The sequence below is a fragment of the Aotus nancymaae genome, unplaced genomic scaffold (genome assembly GCF_030222135.1).
Source record: "Aotus nancymaae isolate 86718 unplaced genomic scaffold, 86718_ANA_hifiasm-v0.15.2.pri h1tg000014l, whole genome shotgun sequence".
NCBI lineage: Eukaryota > Metazoa > Chordata > Mammalia > Primates > Aotidae > Aotus > Aotus nancymaae.
In genome coordinates, this window is record NW_026988425.1 from 108,417,465 (window position 1) to 108,432,382 (window position 14,918).

Sequence of the window (14,918 nt, forward strand, 5' to 3'; positions counted from 1 at the left end):
AGCAAGCATTACAAAACATCCTGTCTCAGCCTAAAGCTCTCAGCAAAAAACCTTATCTATATTTGGCACACCCAGTTAAAGACAGCTTTCAGCAAAGCCTGAAGACTGAAGCGCTATCTCGTTTATGCTGTTCAAATGAACACAAATGTACCTGACTTTTGCTTGGGCAAATGAATTTCCTTCTATTCCTTACCTATTTCTTGATTCCTAGCTTGTCTACCAAAGACAGATTCATGAAGGATGCCTAACAGAGTCCCATTACAATAGTGCAAAAGGTTTAGAGGAAATTACAGGGGAGAAGTGTCCTGTCTTAATACACTGAACCGCTGTTTCTGAGTTGAAATGAATCCCAGCTCATCTTGGAGCAAAAGGCTCTTTCAGAGGCCCTGAATGATTCCTTAGAACTTTGAGTTATGCTTGATTCATTTTTGTTGGATTCCTCCTCTTTCTGTCACACCCAGCTTATACTAAAGAACCACACTCACTCATGCCGTGGGTGAACAGGCACGAGCCGTCAATCACAGGAGTGAACAGAGTGGGTTCAGGAGCCTGATGGCCCTGGCTCTCATGCCTGCTCTGCCACTTGGTAATTTGAGCCTCTGTCTCCTCCTCTGAGAAACCCAGAGGTCAGTCATAGTGGAGGTGACCCCGCTTCAGAGGATCAGCAATCAGTGGGTCCCTTGACTTTCTGCTGGCCACCAAAATAATACTCTTCCTGTCTGCCTAGATTTTATCTGTGAGGTGGAGGAGCAAATTCATGGTAAGGAGAAAACGGGTCAGAGAGTCTCAAGATGACAAAAGCACATTTTCCATCACGCCCTGACTCTTGTCTTCCTCAGCTGTGCTGATAGCACTGGTCTGGGCTCTACTTTGTGAATCTCCATTTGTTCAAGTCACTGTGTATCCTTTTTCCTGATCTAAGTTGAGCACTTGATCTTGATCCTGGACTTCCTGCTTTGCCCGTATAGCAGGAGACTGAATCCTGCCAGGCTGATGCAGTCCTGTGAGAAGCAGTGCTCTTGTGTAGGATGTTGGTGGAAGCTTGTACTGGGACTTTCAGGGCTATGACCTGTCCTGTGACCAAATAGAAGACTTCAGCTTCCAAGGCCGCCAGTCTAGCATTGTCCCCTCTTGCCATCGTCCTTCACAGCATTTATAAACATGCAATTTGGTATTTCCTGCCTCTCATCTGTTTCCGGCTTCTTCCTCTCCATCCTTTCTTCCAAAGGGATTTGCATAAAGGCAGGCTGTCAATACTGTTCTTAAAGGAAGTGTCTACAAAACACTTTGAATCAACCTAGTTTCTAGCTCATCTGTTTCCATAGCAACCAATCATGATGTCACAAACGGGGGAGATGAGTTGAGCTGGGAATTAGGTGGCAAGAGAGCAGATGGGCTTTTTGTAAAGCAAGAAAAGGAAAACAATATCCTCTCCACACAGAGATTTCCTCGGTAATAAAGAGCAAGGGAGAGATAAATAAAGAAGCAATGAGAGAAAGGAAGAATCCTTTCCAAACAGAGTTGGAGAAATTAGGAGTGAAAATTAGCAACACTTGTGAGCAATGCTTGTTTCCTTTCAGCCAGTATGAATGATGAATCTGCACCACTCCCCTGGGATGATGAACAACATGCACAATGAGGAAACAAAACTTTGAGAGGCTGGAGAATTTGCCAGGGCTGTGAAGCAAGTCCCAGACTAGCTTTGGGAGGAGGATTGAGTTGATATTAATAATGAAATAGAGCAGGAATTGACAAACTTTTTCTGTAAAGGGCCAGATAGTAAATATTTTAGACTTCATGGCCAGATGATCTCTTTTTCAACTACTCAGCTTTGACTTTGTCACACAAAAGCAAGCACAGACAATAAACAAATGGATATAGTTGTGTTCCAATAAAGCTTTATTTACAAAATAGGAATGGGCCAAATGTGGCCCATGAAATTCTTGAAGTGGAGGGCTATAGAATATAAGTTTCACACTTAAATGGGACGGTCCTTGATAGTCGTATGGACCCCAGATGCACTCCTGAGACTTCTGGACCATGTATTATAGTGTCATGAGTGAAAAGAATAGATGGGTACTGAGGTCCCAGCTTCTTCATTTATTCAACAAACTTTATTGTGAATCTGCTTCATGAAATATTTTTTTCTGGGTGTTGGGAATACAGCAGTACATGAATGTCTGTCATCGAAAGTTTTATGTCCTAATTAGCTGTATAGCTGGGACAAACCATTAACCCAAAGTCAGCCCCAACTTTCTCTTTTGGAGATGTAATTTTTTAAAATCGTGAGTCACATTACATATACAGAACAATTTATGTAGAACATAAAAATAATCAAATTTCTGTTTACCCACTATCCGTGTGTAGAACATTGCCACTAGCTGTCTCTCCCAGGTCTCATTATCCTTCTCTTATCTTTGGAATATTGTGTTATTTCCTTTTTTGTCTGTTTTTTGATTTAATCATATAAATGTTATAAATGTTTTATTAAAAATATATAGCTTAATTTTGCCTCTGATGTTTTAAATTATATGGGCCATGATGTAGTATTATCCTTTGACATGTATCTTTCGCTCAGTGTTTTTTGTTTTTAACATGTATCCACACAGATGTGTGTAGCTATTAATAAAACCTGGGTCCAAAGACCACTAGGGCCAGATGTGTAGTTTAACAATGTTAGAGTAATTAACTTTGCTGCAGCAATAGAGAATGGAGAATCACTGAGCCTTTCCAAGGGGAGCTAAGGGAGGGTATTTGAAGGGTAGAGTCGATCATAGATTTTTTTGGCAGGGATTGGTCAGGATTTGTAAGCCAGGCGTTGCTGGAATTGTCAGTGGGTTTATCTTTAGAATGCATGAATCCATGTAGAGGTCAGTTTGTTTGTGGTTTTATTTTAGAATATATGGTTGTGAATGAAGTGATATTCTACGGTCTGTGATGTATGTTGTAGCTGAGTTGGCCATAGTTTATTTTTCTTGTGAGTCTGGGTGAATTTTACATATGTTGATGAAATTATCAGTTTTCCCGTTACAGCCTTGCTACCAGCAAGGGCGTTAAAACAAACAATTTAACTTTCTCACTATTTTTTATCTTCATTGCTGTATAATATTCCATTGTATAAACAGACTGACATTTACTTATCCAATCTGCTTTTGATAACATCTAAATTGTTCCTAAATATTTGCCCTTAGAAGGGATGCTGCTATGATGTGATTAAAAGTTTCTCCTAATCGAGAAGGTGGTAGAATGGAATCATAGTATCTAGGAGGAGGCAGATGTTTAACTTTACTAAGGAAAGTAGTCAGATGTTTACCTTTACTAGGGAATACTGCACTGGTTTCTGAAGTTAACATTATACAATGTTAACTTCCTGTCAGTTGTGAATGAGAGTTGCTCTACATCCCGACTAAGTTTCTAATTTTTGCCAGTCTGATGAGTATGTGATGGTATCTCATTATAGTTTTAGTTGGCATTTCTTTGATAATAAATAAGGTTGAACACTTTCTCAGATGTTTCTTTAGCCCTTTGGATTTCCTCTTTTTTGATGTTTCTGTTCATCTCCTCCTTCCTACCCTCACATTTTGCTATTGGTTTGTCTTTCTCTCACAATATATATGGAATCCTTCTGGCTACTGAAGTATAATACCAGTTCTGACATAACTCATGCTTTTATAGACATGTGGGTCTATTTCTGTTATCTTAGTTCTGATTCGTGTTTTATTGGCCCTTCTCTGCACTCCTATAATACTAGCTTGATGTCTATCATTTTAAATAAATTCTGATATCTTGTGGGGGAGTCTGGCACTTTGTTTTGCCTCTTTGGTAGTGTTTTTTCGTTTTTGTTTTTTGAGACAGAGTCTTACTCTGTCACCCAGCCTGGAGTGCAGTGGTGCCAGATTGGCTCACTGCAACCTTCACCTCCCGGGTTCAAGTGATTCTCCTGTTTCAGCCTCCCGAATAGCTGGGATTACAGGTGCCTGCCACCATGCCCAGCGAATTTTTATATTTTTAGTAGAGATGGGGTTTCACCATGTTGACTGGGCTGGTCTCAAATTCCTGACCTCAGGTGATCCACCTGCGTTGGCCTCCCAGAGTGCTGGGATTACAGGTGTGAAGCACCACTCCCAGCCTCTTTGGTAGTATTTTAACTATTCTTGGTCTCTTTCACTTCTAAATAAATTTTGATATATGCTTGTCTACTTTAAAAACAAAAATACAAAATGTCTATTGAAATTTTCTTGAAATGATATACCTATCAGGGAAAAAATGCTTCTCTCCAAGGTTTTGAGAACATGTTATATTTCCCCATTTAGGTAGGATTCTGTAATTGTTTTCATAAAGTTTTCTTTTTTTTTTTTTTGGTATAAAGAGCTTGCTTTCACATCATATTTTTATTCTTGGATAATTTATATACTTGTGGGCTATTATAAATGATATATTCTTTAATAATTTCTTTTAAAAATGATCGTTACTGGTATAGAAAAATGTGATGAACTTTTCTTTTTTTCTTTCTTTTTTGAGACAGAGTCTTCCTCTGTCACCAGGCTGGTGTAATCTCAGCTCACTGCAACCTCCGCCTCCTGGGTTCAAGTGATTCTTGTGCTTCAACCTCCAGAGTAGCTGGGACTACAGGTGCATGCTACCACGCCCAGCTAAATTTTGTATTTTTAGTAGAGATGGGGTTTCACCATGTTGGCCAGGATAGAATGGTTTTGGTCCTTTGATCTCATGATCCACCTGCCTTGGCGTCCCGAAGTGCTGGGATTACAGATGTGAGCCACTGCGCCCAGCTGGATTTTTCTATATTTATTTTGTATTTTAAAATGGAATACTTTTAAAATTTAAAGAATTTTTGCAAAACTTTAGAATTTTTAATGCTGATATGTCATTTGCAACTGACAGGTTTTCTTCCCTTTACCTCTGTTATATCTTCGTTTTCTCTTTTTTTATGATTCAGAACAATGCTTATTAGAAATGGTGATAGTGAGCATTTTTATATTGTCTCTGATCTTCAAAGAAATGCTCTTAATATCTTACCATTAAGTATGACATTTACTGAAGGTGTGTGTGCGTGTGTGTCTGTATTCATTTAAGGTTAAGGATGTGCTTTTCTATTCCCCATTTGCTCAAAGATTTTTAACATGAATGGATGTTGAATTTTATTAGATGCTTCTTCCCACATCTATTATAATTATCAGATCGTTTTTCTCCTTTAATCTGCTATTGAGATAATCACATTAGTTGATTTTATAATATTACACTGTGCATGCAGTTCTGGAATAAATCCATTTGTTATATATTATCGTTTTTTTTTGACATTGCTTGATTAAATTTGCTTTTACTTTGTTTAGGACTTGCATATATATTTATGATTGTGAGAGGCTTGTAATTTTCTTTCTTTTAGTTTTAAATTCTCTGAAGAGTTTGTGTAACATTAATAACATTAGAATGAGCTCTTCCTTCTATGTTTGGGAGAATTTGCCTCTATAGTTCTGGTGCTTTCTTGTGAGAACTTTTTAACCTGTTAATTCAATTTCATTATTGACTAAATAATGTTTTCTGGTTTTCTTATTTTTCAGACAAGTTGGACAAGCTATCTTTATTTTTTCTGTAATGTTTCTATTTAAGGTTCAACCTTGACTATATGTTGTTCAAGTTCTTCAGCTTGTGTAATTATGTCTTTATTTTAATTCTTAATGTTGTTTATTCATACCTTATTCTTTTTTGATATAAAAATTTTAGAGAGGCTGGGCATGGTGGCTTATGCCTGTAATCCCAGCACTGAGGGAGGCTGATCACCAGAGATCGGGGGTTTGAGACCAGGCTGGTCGACATGGTGAAATCCCATCTCTATTAAAAATACCAAAAAAAAAAAAAAAAAATTAGTTGGGTGTGGTGGCAGGTGTCTGTAATTTCAGCTACTTGGGAGGCTGAGGCAGGATAATTGCTTGAACTTAGGAGGTGGAGGTTGCAGTGAGCTGAGATCATGCCACTGCATTCCAGCTTGGGTGATGGAGTGAGACTCTGTCTCAAAAACAAAAAGAATTCAGAGAATTTTTTTTTTTTTTTTTTTTTTTTTTAAAGAGAAAGAGAGAGAGAGACTAGGAAGGAGGAAAAAGAAAGAGAAAGAGAGAGAGATAATGGGGAGGAGGGAGAAGGAAAAGAAAGAGGGAGAGAGAATGGGAGTATTGCTTTCTTGCCCAGGCTAGAATGCAATTTAGTAATGGGTATTGAAAACCTCTTTTATACTGATAATTATACTTAATGATGTAGTCAGGAAGGAATAAGGGAAGAAGATAACAAACAAACAGCCAACCAATATTTCATTTAAACCTATGAAATGCTATGCGATTACTGAGGAGTGATTTACTTCCAATTATATAGTCACCTTTGGAATAGGTGTGAGATGGTAATGTATGTTTTGTGTATTTGAAGTGGAGAGTTCTATAAATGTTTATTAAGTTTACTTGTTCCGGGTCTGAGTTCAAGTTCTGAATATCCTTGTTAATTTTCTATCTCGTTGATCTATAATATCGTTAGCTCTTCTTGTTGCATTGATCCTTTTGCCATTATGTAATGTCATTCCTTGCCTCTTTTGATCTTAGTTGCTTTAAAGTCTACTTTATCACAGGCGAGAATTGCATGTCCTGCTTTTTGTTTATTAGTGTATTTTTACTCTCTGTTTGATTGGTAAATCTTCCTCCTTCTCTCTGAGTCTTTGTGTATTGTTGCATGTAAGATGGGCCCGGATGCAGCATACCGATGGGTTTTGGCTTTTTATCCAATTAAAATATATATAAGTTTAATACCGGCGTTTGATGCTAGCTGGCTGTTTTGCCCATTAGTTGATGTAAATTTTTTATTGTGTTAAAGTTCTTTGCTTTTTGATATATTTTTGGAAAGGCTGATATTGGTTGTTCCTTTATATGTATAGTGCTTCTTTCAGAAGCTCTTGTAAAGCAGGCCTGGTGGTGGTGAACTCTCTAAGTACTTGTTTGTTCGCAAAAGATTTAATTTTTCCTTCGCTCATAAAGCTTAGTTTGGCTGGATAGGAAATTCTGGGTTGAAAGTTCTTTTCTTTAAGGATGTTAAATATTGGTCCCCACTCTTTTCTGGCTTGTAGGGTTTCTGCTGAGAGATCTGCTGTAAGTCTGATAGGTTTCCCTTTATGGGTAACCTGACCTTTCTCTCTGGCTGCCCTTAGTATTTTCTCCTTCATTTCAACCCTAATAAATCTGGCGATTATGTGCCTTGGGGTTGGTCTTCTTGAAGAATATCTTTGTGGTGTTCTCTGTATTACCTGGAGTTGAATATTACCCTGCCTTGCCAGGTTGGGAAAATTTTCCTGAATGATATCCTGAAGAGTATTTTCCAACTTGGATTCATTCTCTTCGTCACATTCAGGTACACCTATCAAACGTAAATTAGGTCTTTTCACATAGTCCGATATTTCCTGGAGACTTTGCTCATTCCTTTTCATCCTTTTTTCTGCATTCTTGTCTTCTCGTTTCATTTCACTGAGCTGGTTCTCGACTTCTGATATCCTTCCTTCTGCTTGATCAATTCGACTGTTTAAACTTGTGCATGCTTCGCGAAGTTCTCGTGTTGTGTTTTTCAGCTCCATCAATTCACTTATATTCTTCTCTAAATTGTCCATTCTCGTTAACAGTTCGTCAAACCTTTTTTCAAGGTTCTTAGTTTCTTTGCATTGGGTTAGAACAAGTTCTTTTAATTCACAGAAGTTTCTTATCACCCACGTTTTGAAACCTGCTTCTGTTATTGGAACACACGTGTAATCTATTAAGCCTTGTTCCGTTACTGATGAGGAATTGCAATCCCCTGTAGAGGGAGAGACATTCTGATTTTGAGTATTCTCTACCTTTTTACGCTGGTTTCTTCCCTTCATTATATATTTGTCCGTCTGTCGTGTTTATAATTACCGACTTTCTAACTGGGTCTCTGACGTCCAACTTGTTGATTCCCTGCGCCGAAATCTGAGCAATCCACTGAGCCGGCCAAAACAGCGGTGTTAAGATTGATGGTGCTTTTCTGCCCGGGAATATCCGGACTCTGCACCAAGAACTGGCGTGCTAAGGCACCAGCAAAACCGCCACGCCGGCCACAAGAGTCGCCCTGGCAACCCGTGGAGCTCCTCCACTGGGAATCTCCTGGTCCGTGAGCAACTAATATTCGTCTGAAAGTGTGGCGTCCTCTCGTTCTTTGCACTTTCACTGGGAGGTATGTGCCCGAGCAGCTAATCATCAGCCATCTTGGATCTGAATTTGTTTCCCTTTAAATGCCACTTTACCTCTATACCACTGGCTTTTCTATGATATTTTCATTTTCTGTCAGTACTAACTTTTTTCTAATATGCATTCTTGTTCATTTTTTTTTTTTTTTTGAAAGAGAGAGAGAGAATAGGAAGGAGGAAAAAGGAAGAGAAAGAGAGAGAGAGAATGGGGAGGAGGGAGAAGGAAAAGAAAGAGGGAGAGAGAATGGGAGTATTGCTTTCTTGCCCAGGCTAGAATGCAATTTAGTAATGGGTATTGACAAGCTCTTTTATACTGATAATTCTACTTAATGATGTAGTCAGGAAGGAATAAGGGAAGAAGATAACAAACAAACAGCCAACCAATATTTCATTTAAACCTATGAAATGCTATGCGATTACTGAGGAGTGATTTACTTCCAATTATATAGTCACCTTTGGAATAGGTGTGAGGTGGTAATGTATGTTTTGTGTATTTGAAGTGGAGAGTTCTATAAATGTTTATTAAGTTTACTTGTTCCGGGTCTGAGTTCAAGTTCTGAATATCCTTGTTAATTTTCTATCTCGTTGATCTATAGAATCATTAGCTCTTCTTGTTACATTGATCCTTTTGCCATTATGTAATGTCATTCCTTGCCTCTTTTGATCTTTGTTGCTTTAAAGTCTACTTTATCAGAGGCGAGAATTGCATCTCCTGCTTTTTGTTTATTAGTGTATTTTTACTCTCTGTTTGATTGGTAAATCTTCCTCCTTCTCTCTGAGTCTTTGCGTATTGTTGCATGTAAGATGGGCCCGGATGCAGCATACCGATGGGTTTTGGCTTTTTATCCAATTAAAATATATATAAGTTTAATACCGGCGTTTGATGCTAGCTGGCTGTTTTGCTCATTAGTTGATGTAAATTTTTTATTGTGTTGAAGTTCTTTGCTTTTTGATATATTTTTGGAAAGGCTGATATTGGTTGTTCCTTTATATGTATAGTGCTTCTTTCAGAAGCTCTTGTAAAGCAGGCCTGGTGGTGGTGAACTCTCTAAGTACTTGTTTGTTCGCAAAAGATTTAATTTTTCCTTCGCTCATAAAGTTTAGTTTGGCTGGATAGGAAATTCTGGGTTGAAAGTTCTTTTCTTTAAGGATGTTAAATATTGGTCCCCACTCTTTTCTGGCTTGTAGGGTTTCTGCTGAGAGATCTGCTGTAAGTCTGATAGGTTTCCCTTTATGGGTAACCTGACCTTTCTCTCTGGCTGCCCTTAGTATTTTCTCCTTCATTTCAACCCTAATAAATCTGGCGATTATGTGCCTTGGGGTTGGTCTTCTTGAAGAATATCTTTGTGGTGTTCTCTGTATTACCTGGAGTTGAATATTACCCTGCCTTGCCAGGTTGGGAAAATTTTCCTGAATGATATCCTGAAGAGTATTTTCCAACTTGGATTCATTCTCTTCATCACATTCAGGTACACCTATCAAACGTAAATTAGGTCTTTTCACATAGTCCGATATTTCCTGGAGACTTTGCTCATTCCTTTTCATCCTTTTTTCTGCATTCTTGTCTTCTCGTTTCATTTCACTGAGCTGGTCCTCGACTTCTGATATCCTTCCTTCTGCTTGATCAATTCGACTGTTTAAACTTGTGCATGCTTCGCGAAGTTCTCGTGTTGTGTTTTTCAGCTCGATCAATTCACTTATATTCTTCTCTAAATTGTCCATTCTCGTTAACAGTTCGTCAAACCTTTTTTCAAGGTTCTTAGTTTCTTTGCATTGGGTTAGAACAAGTTCTTTTAATTCACAGAAGTTTCTTATCACCCACGTTTTGAAACCTGCTTCTGTTATTGGAACACACGTGTAATCTATTAAGCCTTGTTCCATTACTGATGAGGAATTGCAATCCCCTGTAGAGGGAGAGGCATTCTGATTTTGAGTATTCTCTACCTTTTTACGCTGGTTTCTTCCCTTCATTGTATATTTGTCCGTCTGTCGTCTTTATAATTACCGGCTTTCTAACTGGGTCTCTGACGTCCAACTTGTTGATTCCCTGCGCCGAAATCTGAGCAATCCACTGAGCCGGCCAAAACAGCGGTGTTAAGATTGATGGTGCTTTTCTGCCCGGGAATCTCCGGACTCTGCACCAAGAACTGGCGTGCTAAGGCACCAGCAAAACCACCACGCCGGCCACAAGAGTCGCCCTGGCGACCCGTGGGGCTCCTCCACTGGGAATCTCCTGGTCCGTGAGCAACAAATATTCGTCTGAAAGTGTGGCGTCCTCTCGTTCTTTGAGCTTTCACAGGGAGGTACGTGCCCGAGCTGCTAATCATCAGCCATCTTGGATCTCTCTCTCTTATTCATTTTTTAACCCATTAATTGTTCAATACTTTCTTTAAAATTTTCAAATATGTGAAGTTTTTCTGGTTATTTAATGTTGATTGTAAATTAGTTTTATTGTAAACAGAGAATGTCATCTGCCTGTTACCCGTCCTTCGATAGTTGTTAAGGCTATCTTTATGGCTTAGTGTATGGCCAAGTTTTGTGAACACCTCGTGTGCACGGAAGGAGTGTGTATTTTCCAGCTGCTGAGTGCATCGTTCGATATAGCTGATTTAGGTGAAACGTTTATCTGTGCTGTTTGAATCCCCTATATTTTTATTGACTTCTTTCTTTGACAGCTTAATCTGTCCATTTGAGAGAGTTGTGTTAAATCTTCCACTACAACAATAGATTTGATAATGCTTTCTTGTTTAGTAAAGATTTTCTTTACCTATTTTGAGACTATGGTGTTAGCTGCATATGAATTTACAATTATTATACTGTGTTTTTCTAATTAATTGAAACTGATCATTATGTAGTGACTTTGTTTGCCTTAAGTGCCTTAAAGGGCACTTTGAATTAATATTTATGCTTTTGAGGGGTTTCAGCATTTCAGTTGCTTCTGTGGGAAGGTCGAATCAGGGCATCTTATCTATCATGTTTTTAGAAGTGGAAGAGTCTATTTAATGAATATTTTTCATGTCTTATTCTTAGGGTTGCCATGGGGATCAAGAAGATAATATACGACACATAAAGTGCTTGACTTTTCCATGATTATGTAAATACCCAAATAACATTTCCAACTGATGCAAAACGTGTCAGGGAGAGTCATACTTCGAAAAAAAAATTTTTGATGGGGACCGATATATCCCTGGTAAATCTATTTCCAATAGAGTATATCTTTGGAGGCCTGTTTTTAATGTCAGTTGTGTCAGCTGGTTTTTATTTGCAGTATTGCATTACTGGTATGCTTTATGAATATTGATTGTAAGGTGACTATTTACTTGGAACTGCATTTAGGGAAACACTTTATAACTTGGGTTAAGTTATATTCCTGACAGAATTTCTTCTGCTAGTCACCCAATGGTATGCTCACCACAAGTCCAGTTTAAGTTAAATTCTTCATGACTGTCAAACCACATTAGTAGTGTGCATTTGTAGTGAAAACCAGCTTCGGGGGGTACACATGGATGCCTTCCCAGAGTAGCACTAGAGTCAAGTCCTAAGTTTTCTTGCTACTCCCTTTGCAACCGCGTTTTGCTTCTCGTTCTCTTTTGTATTATCTATGCGGCTTTCTTGAGTACCACCCTTTCGCGGTGGTCTATCAAATTTCCCAGTGTGGCCAAGCTTTGGGCTGCTTCTCCTGTTTCCTGGGACCTGTGCAGATGTCAAACCAAAACTCAGATTCTCTAGGGGTTGGCAGGAAACTCTCAGGTTCAAAGATGACTTCAGTAGTCACTTATTCCCCAAATTTTTGTTTTTACTTTACTTTACAATACAAGTTGAAACCAGTTTGTATTGGCATCAACTAAGTACCAGGGACAAAAATATACAGAGAGAGAGTTTCTGGTTTTTTGACTTTTTGGGACTTTCACACTAATGGAAGATAGTCAATAAACTGTCCAGTTAACAATTAAGTGAATATTCACATAATGTGATAGTAACCATAAGAAAAAAAGTAGGTTGTAGTAATGAAGAATGAGGTAGAGTGGTGGTGGTAAATCATTCAGAACAGGATGACCTCTTTGGAAAGACATTTAAGCCAATACCCCAACCACAAGCATTTGCCATTTGAGAAGGTGAGGCGAAGTGGGGTGGAGTTTGGGGAACAGGGTTAGAGGAAGTGAAGCAACATATTGCTAGCTCACTAGCCTGTGAGGAGGCCGTGCAGCAGGAATGAATTTGGTGTGTTTCGGGATTGGAAAAGAAGAGAGAGTGACTGGAATGAACTGGGCAAGGGAGAGAGTCGAAGTAAGTGACATCGGAGAGGTAGAGAGGGGACAGATCGTGGAGGGCGTTATAGACCAGGCTAACTAAGCAGGACTTTTGTTCCCATCCTGCAGTCAGTGGGGGATCTTTAAAGGGTTTTGGGTTTTAGAAATGTTACTCTTCCATCAGTGGGCAGGATAGCTTGGAGGCCTAGAAGACTAGAGAGAGAGGCAAGGAAGAGGTGAAGTGAATAGAAAATTATGAGTATAAATGGGAATTCTAGGGAGAAATGTGTGAAAAAAATACTTGGGCAAGAAAAGAGGAGGAATGGCAGATAACATCCATGGGCGATGAGTGGATGACGGCGCCATTTTCCAAATTTCTAAACTCAGGAGGAGGAACTAGTTGTAGTGGGAAGGCAAATTTCTTACATGGGTAACTTTTGAGGTTTTAAGAGCCCGAGAGAAGAGAACAGCGTGGAGTTGGGGCATGCAGTTCTATTTGGAGCTTATGGAGCAATCAGGACTTGAATTAAAGATGAATGCAGGTTTGGCAGGGCCTTTCCTTTTCTGTAACTTGCTAACTTACACGATAGGGAATCAGGTTTCACACACGGGGAGTCTTCGCCTCTGCTGTCAGCCTGGCATTGTTATATTATTGAGTGGGCCAGTTCCACAGCCAGTCAGTCTCTGCCGGCACAGCCATCTTCCAACCCCCTGGCAAGGAGGGCATAGAACACTTAATCTCCCTTTTTCCAGTTCTTAGTAACTCCTGGTTTGTTTTCACCGAAGTATTGGACTATACTGGAAATATAGGTTGCTGTTTTTTCCAGCAGGTTATATAGATCTCAGAATGGTATAGTCCGTGCACGTGGCAGGTGGTGAGAAGGGGGGCACATGATCACTTCTTAATTTTTTCAATGTTCTCTCAAATCTCCTGCACTCAAGCCCCCAAATCCATTACCTGCTCTCTTCTTCAGAAAATTACAACCCTTCTTACATGAGCAGGAAGTTCTGTTTCCTTAGCCCCTCCTCTATCTTCCAAATATGATCATGTAAGTTTTTAAGAGACACTAAAGAACTTTTATAAAGTTTCAAATGAGAAGAGTGCAGCTCTGGTCCCATACGTGAAGGCAGATCGATGCTCTAATTCTCATTCATCCTCTCCAGCAACAAGTAGCTGATTTCTTCTCTATTAGTTAGGAAGCCAGCACCCTTTATTAAGGTGAACATTTCCCCATTTTGTTCAGGACAGCACAGTTCAGTCTCATAGACACAATGTATATCCTTTCAGTTTAGAAGATATTTTCCCGCCTCCTTGTGAAACAAGAAATGCAGAATTACCGGTCTACACCAGACATGAGTGTCTCTCTCTTAGCCATCTGAAGTGAGTGAAAACAGTTTCATTAAATTCTTTTTACTTATGTATTTACTTCTAAATATAAGTATAAATAGGAGAAGGGTATAGAGAATGATTTTCAGTTTATTCTACAATGTAAATAAAATTGTCAAATATTACAACAAAGCCAACTTAGGTAAGGATGCAAAAGAAGAGGTGATTCATTTCTTTGGCTAGAGGAGTTTGACTGGTGGGAAATAAGACAATGTGTATAGCTTTTTTTTTTTTTTTTTTGAGAAACTTGATTGTTAAGGGAAAGAGACCGTTTGAGCAATAATTAGAGAGTATTCAGGAGGTATGTGTTGCTTGCTGTTGTTGATTTTTTACTTGTTTGTTTTGCTTACTGATAGCAGCGTTTGAGCAAGCTTCTTAAATGTCTGGCTGGAACAGAAGCCAGTCTTGAGATAAAAAAGATCAGAAGTGCAGCCAAGGCTGGTAACAACTGACGAAGTGTCCAAAAGAAGCTAGAAGAGGGTAAGAATAGAATAGATTAGTCATGAACTTCTATCCCTCAGCAGGAGGAAGAAGGATGTTGGCCCCCATATCCTTGATTATTTTTTTCTTTTTGCACAGAGCATTATGAGGTCATCTGCCAATGGGGAACAGAGTAGAAGGATTTGAGGGAGATAGTAAAAGTAGGAACAGTCATTAAGGGGAATGGAAGGAAAAACTGACCAGTGATACAGTAAAGAGTGACAGAGAGAGGCTGAAGAATCAGTGGCAGGAAGACTATGGATTTCTGTGGCATCAACCTATGTGGATGGGTACTTTCCCCAGCAGTGATCAACAGGTCTGATGGAGCGGAGATAGTCAACGTGTGGACTGACCCAATGTGGAGGGTGTGTATGACAAGGAAGTGGGAAAATTGGGGAATAAAGGAGGCTTAGCATCATAAACTCTTTGTTTTATGGAGTTAGAGCCCCAGCTAAGCTCTTATCTGGTAAATTGGTGGCATTCCAAACACTAGGTAATGATTTTGTTCTTGACACATGGTAGCTAGATATGTTGTCCTTTATTCAGTATG

The 14,918-nt window shown here is 39.1% G+C and overlaps 1 protein-coding gene across 4 annotated transcripts in view; it reads left to right on the forward strand.

Moving 5' to 3' along the window:
- The window catches only part of AGBL1 (AGBL carboxypeptidase 1), a 786,993-nt gene that overhangs the window by 215,650 nt on the left and 556,425 nt on the right, over positions 1-14,918 (forward strand). The window lies entirely within an intron of this gene.